The sequence below is a fragment of the Haplochromis burtoni genome, unplaced genomic scaffold, assembly GCF_018398535.1.
Source record: "Haplochromis burtoni strain Fernald_Lab_line unplaced genomic scaffold, NCSU_Asbu1 Contig_1752, whole genome shotgun sequence".
NCBI classification, from domain to species: domain Eukaryota; kingdom Metazoa; phylum Chordata; class Actinopteri; order Cichliformes; family Cichlidae; genus Haplochromis; species Haplochromis burtoni.
This window is the reverse complement of record NW_024584113.1, coordinates 5,695-15,539: the sequence shown is the minus strand read 5'-3', so window position 1 is coordinate 15,539 and position 9,845 is coordinate 5,695. Positions and strand designations below refer to the sequence as shown.

Sequence of the window (9,845 nt, the reverse complement as noted above, 5' to 3'; positions counted from 1 at the left end):
CGATCACGCTTCAGAAGCTTTGCAGTTTTGAGACTGCTGCATCCCTCTGCAAGATATCTCACTATTTTTGACTTTTCTGAGCCTGTCAAGTCCTTCTTTTGACCCATTTTGCCAAAGGAAAGGACGTTGCCTAATAATTATGCACACCTGATATAGGGTGTTGATGTCATTAGACCACACCCCTTCTCATTACAGAGATGCACATCACCTAATATGCTTCATTGGTAGTAGGCTTTCGAGCCTATACAGCTTGGAGTAAGACAACATGCATGAAGAGGATGATGTGGACAAAATACTCATTTGCCTAATAATTCTGCACTCCCTGTAGATACATGAGCATCTATAGCTCACGTAGCTAAGGGTCAGGGGTTTATCAGTTTCAGTGTCAGTCTGTCGACCTCGATGCTCCTCCCTCTGTGCTGCAGGCTGTGTCCTGCGGGAGAGCGAGTCCACGGTGAAGACACTGACAGCTGCTGATCTGTGATCAGTGGAAACTGAGAGGCTGACAGGAAGTAATTCAGATAATTCCTCCACAGCTGATTTCTAACTGACCTCTGTCTGTCTCACTTCCTACCAATCAGCTGTCAGCAGCTAAAAGCAGCACAGACGTAGATCCATTATAAAATGTGTGTCTGTCGTTGACCACACGGAGAGTTGCAGAGCTTTTTTTTTGTTACCCGAACAGTTGGTCGCACAGGTGCAACCAAATATTTTTTTTTAGTCGCACCACTGAAAAATTTGGTCACTCTAGAGCCCTGTTATTCTGAGCTAAGTTGATCTATAGTGTTACATCATATTCTATAAGGATGTTATGTGTTTGTAGACTTTCTGCCCAGTTTGACCCATTTAGCAGACGTCAGCCTGTTTAAGGCTCTGATATCTATTCTGTGTGACTTACAGCAGTTATGACATGGTCTGATTTTCTCACCCAATAAAGGAATATTTCATATATCAGTCTACAGTCTTCCTGATTGGAGAGCTGGTGGCGGCTGTTTTTAAAAATACCCCTGCCCAGCAGTTGAGGGGCAGCAGCAGACCTGACCCTGACCTCCAAGTCTTGTGTTATTTGTGTGTGGTTCCTCTGATTTACTGAACTTTGTATATAGTGTGTAAATTAGTCTTCACTTGTAAATAGACAGTGAAACAGAAGGGGTGAGCTGTCTTATTATTTCCTTGTACTGTTTTCTCCTGTTTAGTTCAGTCAGGGAGTTAGGTGCAGTCTTTGGTTTTGTTCACATAGGGTTTCAGACAACACCTCCTCTCCTGAGTTAGCTTGTTGTGTTTGTTATTTTGGCCTTTGTTCACCCCGGAGTTAAGTTTTCAGTGTAGACAAATAAAGCACTCTTCACTTAACAGATTGTTTTTTCTGTGTATGGTTTTGGGGACCAGGGCGGGGTCACTTCCTTTTTAACTCTTGTGCTACGTTCCTGTACCCCTAGACTGGGCGTAACAGTATGACTTAAAGCAGTCGTGGTTTGTCTTGAACTAGCTGTGTGCAGGCAGGAAATGGACCCAAACACAAACTCAAGAGAAACAGAATAAAATGCAACTTTATGTACAGAATGTCAAAAAGGGCGAAACAAAACTAAACTGGGAAATACTAAAGCTGGCTTACGAGGAGACACAGAACTGAGGGAGACGCAGACATAAATACACCGAAGGAGAACGAGGGACGTTGGAGCACACAGGGAACACAGCTGATACTGATAATCTTAACGAGACAGGGCAGGAGGAAACACAACGTGACGCACACTGACAAGTGACTATCAAAATAAAACAGGAAGCACAGAGACGCAGACCAGAGAGGAAGAGCACAGACATACCAGGCTGGGAAAATATAGAATAAAAGACAGGAAGAGAAACGAGGCATACACACAGGGGGTAACGACACAAGGGGGAATCTGATAAACTACACTCAACAACCATGAGACAAGAAAACAAGAAAACTAAGAACACGACCCAAGCAACAATGACCCAGAACCCAGTGATGGCCCGCTTGAAGCTGACGCTCCGGTGCGTGTGTCACAAAAATCAACGCGCTGCTTCAGAAGCTCTGTGTCGAAGCTTGATTCACCAGAGTCACGTGATCAGTGACGTCCGAAGCTTCTTTTAGAGCCTAACCGCTTCAGTGTCTGATTCCCTGGTTTATAAGGAAGTGATTTGTGGAGTGTTTTGATGGTGACAGATAGCGAACCACTGATATTTCATTGAGAGATTTGGAGCCAGCGAGGAATAGAGGAGGTTCTGTTGTGTGGGAGTATTTTTAGTTGATTTTGGTCAATGGGGTGGGTTTTCCAGCTTTGTGTTCTTGTTGTTTGCTTTTGTTCTGTGCGTGTTTATTTTATCTGACAACGGGAAAAAGGTAAAATGTCAAAAATCTGCTTCCATAATATAAATATCATTAAATAACTTTAGAAAAACTTCCACTTGACTCTTTACATGTAATGTTGTAAAAATATATATTTTATTGTTTAATTAATCTGAAAATGTTAGTCTGCCAAATGTGCAGCAATTTAATTGCTGATTCAGGTAGACTGTATAACTGCATCTCTACCAGTTTCTCTGCGCTCCAGCCTCCTCTGTGCCATGTGAAGGGATTTTCCTTAAGGCAGGAGAAATTATCTCCACGAAAAGGAACAGGTTCGGCCATCGCACAGTGGAACAAATTCTCTTCTTAAATAAAAATGAAAAAGGGTTACTTTAAATGCATCATGTTTTTCATTTGCAAGTTCATAAGCATTTTCCTTTCCATTTCACAATCAATTCTACCCCCAGGTCAAAAATATGTCTGGGAAAATTTCCCTAATATAATATTATTTATAAATATACCCGTCTAGCGATTAATTGCATGGAGGCGGGACCTCACAGCAGAAGCATACTCCATAATGTGTTGTACATTATTATATGTATATTATATGTAACGTGGTATTTTTCAATTATTGTATTTACCAACATCAAGAAGTCACAAGCAAAGAAAGACCACACCATGGTGCATGTTTAAACAAGGAAAGTTTACTGGTCAAAATTATTTATTAAAATAAAACAACATTTTTGTCACCCCAAAAAATACACGTTTAAAGCAACACAACGGTGGCCCAATATCAGACAGAATTCCACTCAGTAGAGTGGGCAATCATTACGAAGCAGTTGGTTTTATTTTGTGGATTCAAGCTGCTCTTCATATTTTTGGCCACCAGATGTCACCAGAGAGGACTGTGTTGAAAAGCTTCGAGTAATGAACCGTTTTTCAATACACCAGAAGCATCACATGATTTTCTCACCCAATAAAGGAATTTAACTAATTCAAAACAGAAAACAGAAAAAAAGAAACGTCAGCTCACCCCCACCAGACTAATTCATGCACCATGACACGTTTGACTTTGAAGACAACAGGAGGAGACACATGACGGGCTGGGACAATGTACATGAACCCAACACAGACAGGAGAGACAGAATGATAACACGAGGGAGACGAGACCGACACAGAGGACAAGACAGACTCACACAGAAACAAGCAAACACTGAAAGCTAACTAAGACACACTGACAGTGAACACTGGAACGTAACATTTGTCCCAGAGCAAAATAACCCCAAATGCAAAATAATCTCAAAATGCTGGGTCCCTGCGCCCTGACAAACAGAGCACAACGTGACTGTTTCAGGGTTTGCTGTGAGGTCATGAGGTCAGGCTGTAGCAGGATTATCAGTGGCTGGTGTACCTGACTTGTTTCAGTGTGATGGAGCATCAGAGAGCAGACTCTGCTGCTGCTGATAGGTTTGTAGCTTGAACCCATCCGCTGGAACGTTGAAGACAATATAATTACACTGCAAAGCAAGACACAAGTAGGCAAGCTTCTTCATGTTTACTCATGCATGAGGGAGATCTGGCTGGAGCCAAGCGTCGTCCCACCACTTGACCTCCATCAGACTCTCAGCCAGGCTCCCCATAGCACCCCTTTTATTGAGGTTACATGAATATGCATAGGTTCATTAACATATGACGTCTACATACACACAAAGAGTACCTTGCCTGTGTGTGTGTGTGTGTGTGTGTGTGTGTGTGTGTGTGTGTGTGTGTGTACTGCTGATCAAAGGGTCAAACATCCTTGGTCAGGAAGAGGGTAGCCTCCCCCTCACCCTAGATGGTTCACCCTAGATAACACGGTGAGGAAGTCAAGCAGTTAAAGCACTTAGACTAGAACAGATGTAGCTACGTTAATCCTACCATAAAACAATAAGACACGGTATGACCTCTTGTGCTCCCAGAGTGCTGTCTAATACACACAAGGTTTGCAGACTATCAAGGATCAAAACCTCTACCAATCTACAACTAATTACAAAACTCTAAGCATATATAAGTAAATATTTCTAAGCATAAATAACAATCAACAATACAAACCTAACAGCTGCGTCTCGCTTCTGTTTCTGCATCTGTCGAGCTGCAAAACACACAAAGTAAACATGGATGATGCTTTAATTCTTTATTTTATTGGAACACTTCTGCTGCAGATTTGCAAACATCTGTTACTGTTCACTGTTCATGCTGTTTACTGGGAAAGCCTGACAGTCACAGAGACGTCCATCATCATAAACCTGCACATGCAGCTGCACAAACATCTGCACTGTCAAAGGAATATTGTTTTTATATAATGTGATCAGCTTCATGAAATGTATTCTTTTATTCATCACTAAGCTTCCTCTTTCTGTAAGAACATACAGATTAGAAAAAGGGGAACCTCAGCTCAGAGTTCTTAGAATAAGAAGCTATTTGAACACACACACACACACACACACAACACACACACACACACACACACACACACACACACACACACACACACACACACACACACACACATACAAGTATAAATAAAGCACGCAGACAGTGATGAGACGCAGGTCGTGCGTCCATGACTGCCCTCGCGAGTGAAAGACAACTGCAGTGTTTGTGTTTTCTAACTCAGGTGTCTTAGCTGAAGAACTACAGGATGATCCCCTGTCATGCACTAAAGCTGAATCATGTTAAACCTCAATGAGTCTGAAAACAGTGATGATGAGAGCACAGAGGCTCTTTGAGCTCATCCACCTTTCCTCCGGGTAACAGCAGTGATGCTGATCATGATGATTAAGTAGAGCAGTCCAATCAGTGTGCGGACAGTCATGTGCCACAGGTGATCAGCAGCTGGAAGACAAAGAAACATCTGGAATCAGAGCCTCATCCACCACCAGCTACAGTCACTGATCACACAGTTATTCAACTGTATGGAACAACACAACAAGACACAACACACGACACGACAAGACACAACAAGACACAACACACGACACGACAACACACGACACAACACACGACACTAGGCAACACTGTGAACAAAGCTGTTATTTTGGTTTGACTTTGTTTCTTTACGATGTTCATACCGGGGTTTTCCTGAGGAGATATTGTTGTTGTTGGTCTTCTTGTTGTTACCATTGTTATTGCTGTCATTGTTGTTGGTCTTGTTGTCGTTGTTGTTGGTCTTGTTGTTGTTGTTGGTCTTGTTGTGTTGTTGTTTTCTTGTTGTTGTGTTGTTGTCTTGTTGTCTTCTTGTTGGTTCTTGTTGTTGTCGTTGGTCTGTTGTTGTTGGTCTTGTTGTTGTTGTTGTTGGTCTTGTTGTCGTTGTTGTTTTCTTTCCTGTGTGGAAAAGTTAAAAGGTTTAATTCAAGCCAGACAGGAAAAGTCAGTTTAGTGTAAACCTTCAAAAGCTGACTGTAACAGGAGGAAAGTCACAGCGGTCCACAGCAACAACACAATGAGGTAAAGCCAACAGTGTTGTCAGTTTACAGCAGCTGAATACATTATATCCTATAGAACTACAGAAGAAAAAAAGGCCACATCCTGTTTGTGTGATGAGTTAAAATGCTTTGACATGTCAAACAGAGACAGACCATCCAATCAGACATGAAATAACTGCTGCTGATGGAGGACATTCAGAAACTTTCAACCTTATCATAGAATTTCATGTGACATCAGCTGCTTTCACTTTTCTTGATATTATGCAAAGAACACAACAACATTCAACAGAGTTTAATAGCTAGTAAAACAGTCAGTGTGATGTAAAAAGTATTTTCCTGCATGAAAGCATCGCAGACATACTTGTACTCGACTCATCGGACCAGCATTTATTTATCAGAACAGCTTCACATTAATCCTGAGGTAGAGAACAGGTCAAACAGCAGCCTGTCAGTGTGCTCGCTGTGGATGTTTCACTCCTGAACCACAGTGGAGACACAAGCTGATGGTCTCAGTCAGGCTGACACTAACAGGCTTCATGTTTGACGGTCAGAGGTTCGTGTGTCTCACCTCTGTCAGATCTCTGTCCTTTGGTCACAGTCACATAAGCAGCTGGTTTCCCACCACAGTAGTACAGTCCAGAGTCAGCAGGCTCAGCTTCTCTTATTGTTAATGTTTTGTCTCTACGGGAAAAATACATCCTTCTTAATTTATTTCTCCAGAGTCTCGTCTCCATGTTGGAACAGCTGATCCTCCAACATCACCAGGACATTCAGTAAGACGCTGCCTCTCTCTTCAACGCGGCGTCTTATTGTTCCTGTGAATAACAAATGAATGTGTGACTACAAACTAAGATGCATTTTGTATAACGGACGAACACAAATTTTCTCATGTTGTTAGTTTCTTTTTAAAATCTAATTCTCAGAGAAACACTGTGCAGTAAAGCTTCAGCACACACTGTTGTGTTAGTGTTACTGTGTGTTTAGTTGGTCACAGTTTTATTATTGCTCTTAATGATCGCCATGTGTTACACAGCTGTTATTGCAGCTAATACAAGACAGATCAGAAAACTGTTCACTGTTACAGAGGACAGTGAAATGTGTTTTATGGTAACATGTAAAACTTTTTTTGTCTGTGTTTCGTGGCTGATGCAGGACTTCTGTAATAAAGCTCTTTGGCTACACGCAGACAGGAGTTATGGGAGTTAATGCTACACAGAGGCGTCTCCAAAATCCAAACCAATACACACCAGCCACATGGAAAACAGGAATGTCAAATGTTGTACTGGGATTGGCCCTTATTTGTAATGATTATTGTCCCAGAGTTACTTTAATATTTGATGTGGTACTTTGTATTTTTACATTAAAAAGTTAACTTTATATTAACCATGCTGACCACAGATGTGCTTGCAGTTAAAAACACGAGAGGTCAAAAAGCTAAACTAGTTCAGGGTTGTGTGGCAGCCTGTCACAGCTGACACAGACCAACAACCACCAGCACTCACACCTACGGCCAAGTTAGAGTCAGGACTGAACCTAAACTGTGCACGACTCTGCACTGTGGGAGGAACACAGAGGACCATGTGAGCACGTGAAGAGCACGATAACTCCACACTGAAAGGCCTCAGACGGCCCGTGGATCTGACCCCACGGTTAGCCACAGTGCTAACAACCACACTGGTCTCATTTAAGACTAAAAATCACATTTTCAGCAGACATGCATGATTTTAAACAGGAAGGTAAAAAAGTTTGATGTTACCTGATGGGATCACTGTCAGCTCCACAGCTGCTTCATGGTTACAGAAGTATCTGCCAGAGTCTGAGGGAGCAGCTCTGAGGATGAACAGAGACCCGTCAGCCTGTGAATCGTATCGTTTCTGTGGATCATTGATGTGTTTTGTAGTTTTGTCTCCATCAGCTGTAAGTATGTCAGCTCTGCTTCCTCCACTCTCTCTGCTCCACCTCACTTTTACCCTGTAGATAGTAAGGACAGCGCACGCGAGCTGCGTCCCCTCTGTAACTACTTCCCGGGTTAAACCTGCAAAACAAATAAAAAAAATGAGCAAATAAAATGTCTGTGTGGAAATAAAAGTTACAAAGAAAACAGAAATCTGAAAGGATGATAGAAAGATAATCATAGTCAGGATATGATGATGATATTTCATTATAAAAACTAAAATAAAAAACTGTTCATAAAAATTCTTTGGTCAAAATAATTTGTTAAACAAATGAAGGAGTTACGATAGAAATTTGTCTTCATGAAGTGTTTGTTAGTTTGAGCTACACTGACACCATAACTCGACTTCCTGTGATCGTGTGTCTGCTTCACACTTGAACTCGTTTCCTATAATCGTGTGAAATCCCTGAAACTACAAACACCAACACAAATGCACATGTGTGAAAACTATAAAGTATATCAGACATTAATGCAAAGTGTCCCACCTGCTGTGGCATGACCGCTCAGAGCTAACAGGCAGCAGTAGATGTTCACCCACATCCTGACAGGCTGAAGTGTCTGAACTCACAGTGACCACAGTCTGTGTTTGAACAGAGAACAGGAAGTCAGCGCCTCTGTGAACACGCCTGCTCTTCTATTTCTGAGGTTCTGTGGTCAGAGAACAGAACCTCGCTACAGTATAATAATCTGTTACACAGGTTTTAAAAAACTGCAGTGAAAGAAAGTCAATTTAAATTTTTACTTCTGTTAAGAAGCAGCAGCAAAACAGCCGCAGTACAAGAAAGGAGGGAGCGCTAATAGTGACCAGTAGAAAACCAGCACCTTGAAATATGGTGCACATGATTTATTTCCTTCCTGAAGCAGACGAGGGTGGAGGTGGAGTTAGTGGTGCAAATGAGTTTGTAAATGAGATTAATAATCTTTTTCCTGTTTCTTGATTCAGGTTTTGTTGTTTGCTCTTATTTCTTGATGGTCGAGACTAACGAGGTTCAGGTGTGTGTAAAATATATAAAACCAGTGAGATTTTGACAACTGGAGATTTCTAAGATGGTACAATGGAGATGCCAGAAAATATGGTTACATTTATTTAATTATTTATTATGAAATGTGTGTGACTCATTTAACGGGTGAATGTACTGCAAAGATACTGCCCCTCTACACAGTTTTATCTTCTTTATTTGTTTGGTGTGCTTAGCGTTGTTGCTTTATGCATTCAGTTCTTTATTACTGCATGTGTGACCAGTGTTGGTCAAGTTACTTGAAAAAAGTAATCAGTAACTAATTACTGATTACTTCCCCCAAAAAAGTAATCCCGTTACTTTACTGATTACTTATTTTCAAAAGTAATTAATTACTTAGTTACTTAGTTACTTTTTAAAAACACGATTTACAACCTGAAGAGGTGATAAAGCGATAGATCTTTCAGCCCAGTTCTACTTTTTCTGCATAATCCATCATACAAAATGTAATCAAATGGAAAAGTCTCTTTTTTAAAACTTGTTTTATTAGTTTTAATCTTTTAACTTTATGCATCAAGCAAAAATTTAATTATCTGCAACATTCTCTGACTGGAAGAAATTAGTTTAACATTTAAACCTATTTTCTGCACATTCCAGCACATAAAATAAAATATTTTTTGTGTTTACACTCAGTCTTTCAAATAGATGCAAGTAAAACACAGCAGAACATAAATAAAGTCAAAGACTCAGCGGTCCTGTTGCTCTATTTTCACCTGTAAAGCAGGAGTGGGGTAGGCGGAGGTTTACCCTGGTGCAGGTGTGCCGCGGTCAGTGGAAGAATCCGCGAGTTTCTCTGTGAGTTTCCCATTACGTCGTAGCTACTCGGTGCTTGTTGGAAGTTTAGGGGTTTTTTTCGCTGTAAAAAGAAGTTTTCTTCCCACGCACAGCGGACACTAATGTTTTTGTCACTTTTTATGGAATCAAACTCAAAGTAAGGTCAGTACTTCCACGCTTTAAACGCTGCACGCTCATACTCTCTCTGCACTCGATATGTGATCCATTGTTGATCTGCACACAGCTGTTGTCACGAACGTCGCACTCGCTTACGTCACTGTCATGAGACATTCTCGCAAAAAATCACGGTTTTAGTAACGCAGTAA

At 41.2% G+C, this 9,845-nt stretch overlaps 1 long non-coding RNA gene across 1 annotated transcript; it reads right to left on the bottom strand.

Annotated features, from left to right (window-relative positions):
• Positions 1-4,193: 4,193 nt before the first annotated feature.
• LOC121813476 lies at positions 4,194-5,517 on the bottom strand. Its single transcript, XR_006053726.1, has 3 exons — positions 5,419-5,517; positions 5,087-5,182; positions 4,194-4,439 (listed from the first exon to the last, which is right to left on the bottom strand). It is a non-coding gene; the product is annotated as an uncharacterized LOC121813476 (long non-coding RNA).
• Positions 5,518-9,845: the final 4,328 nt, after the last annotated feature.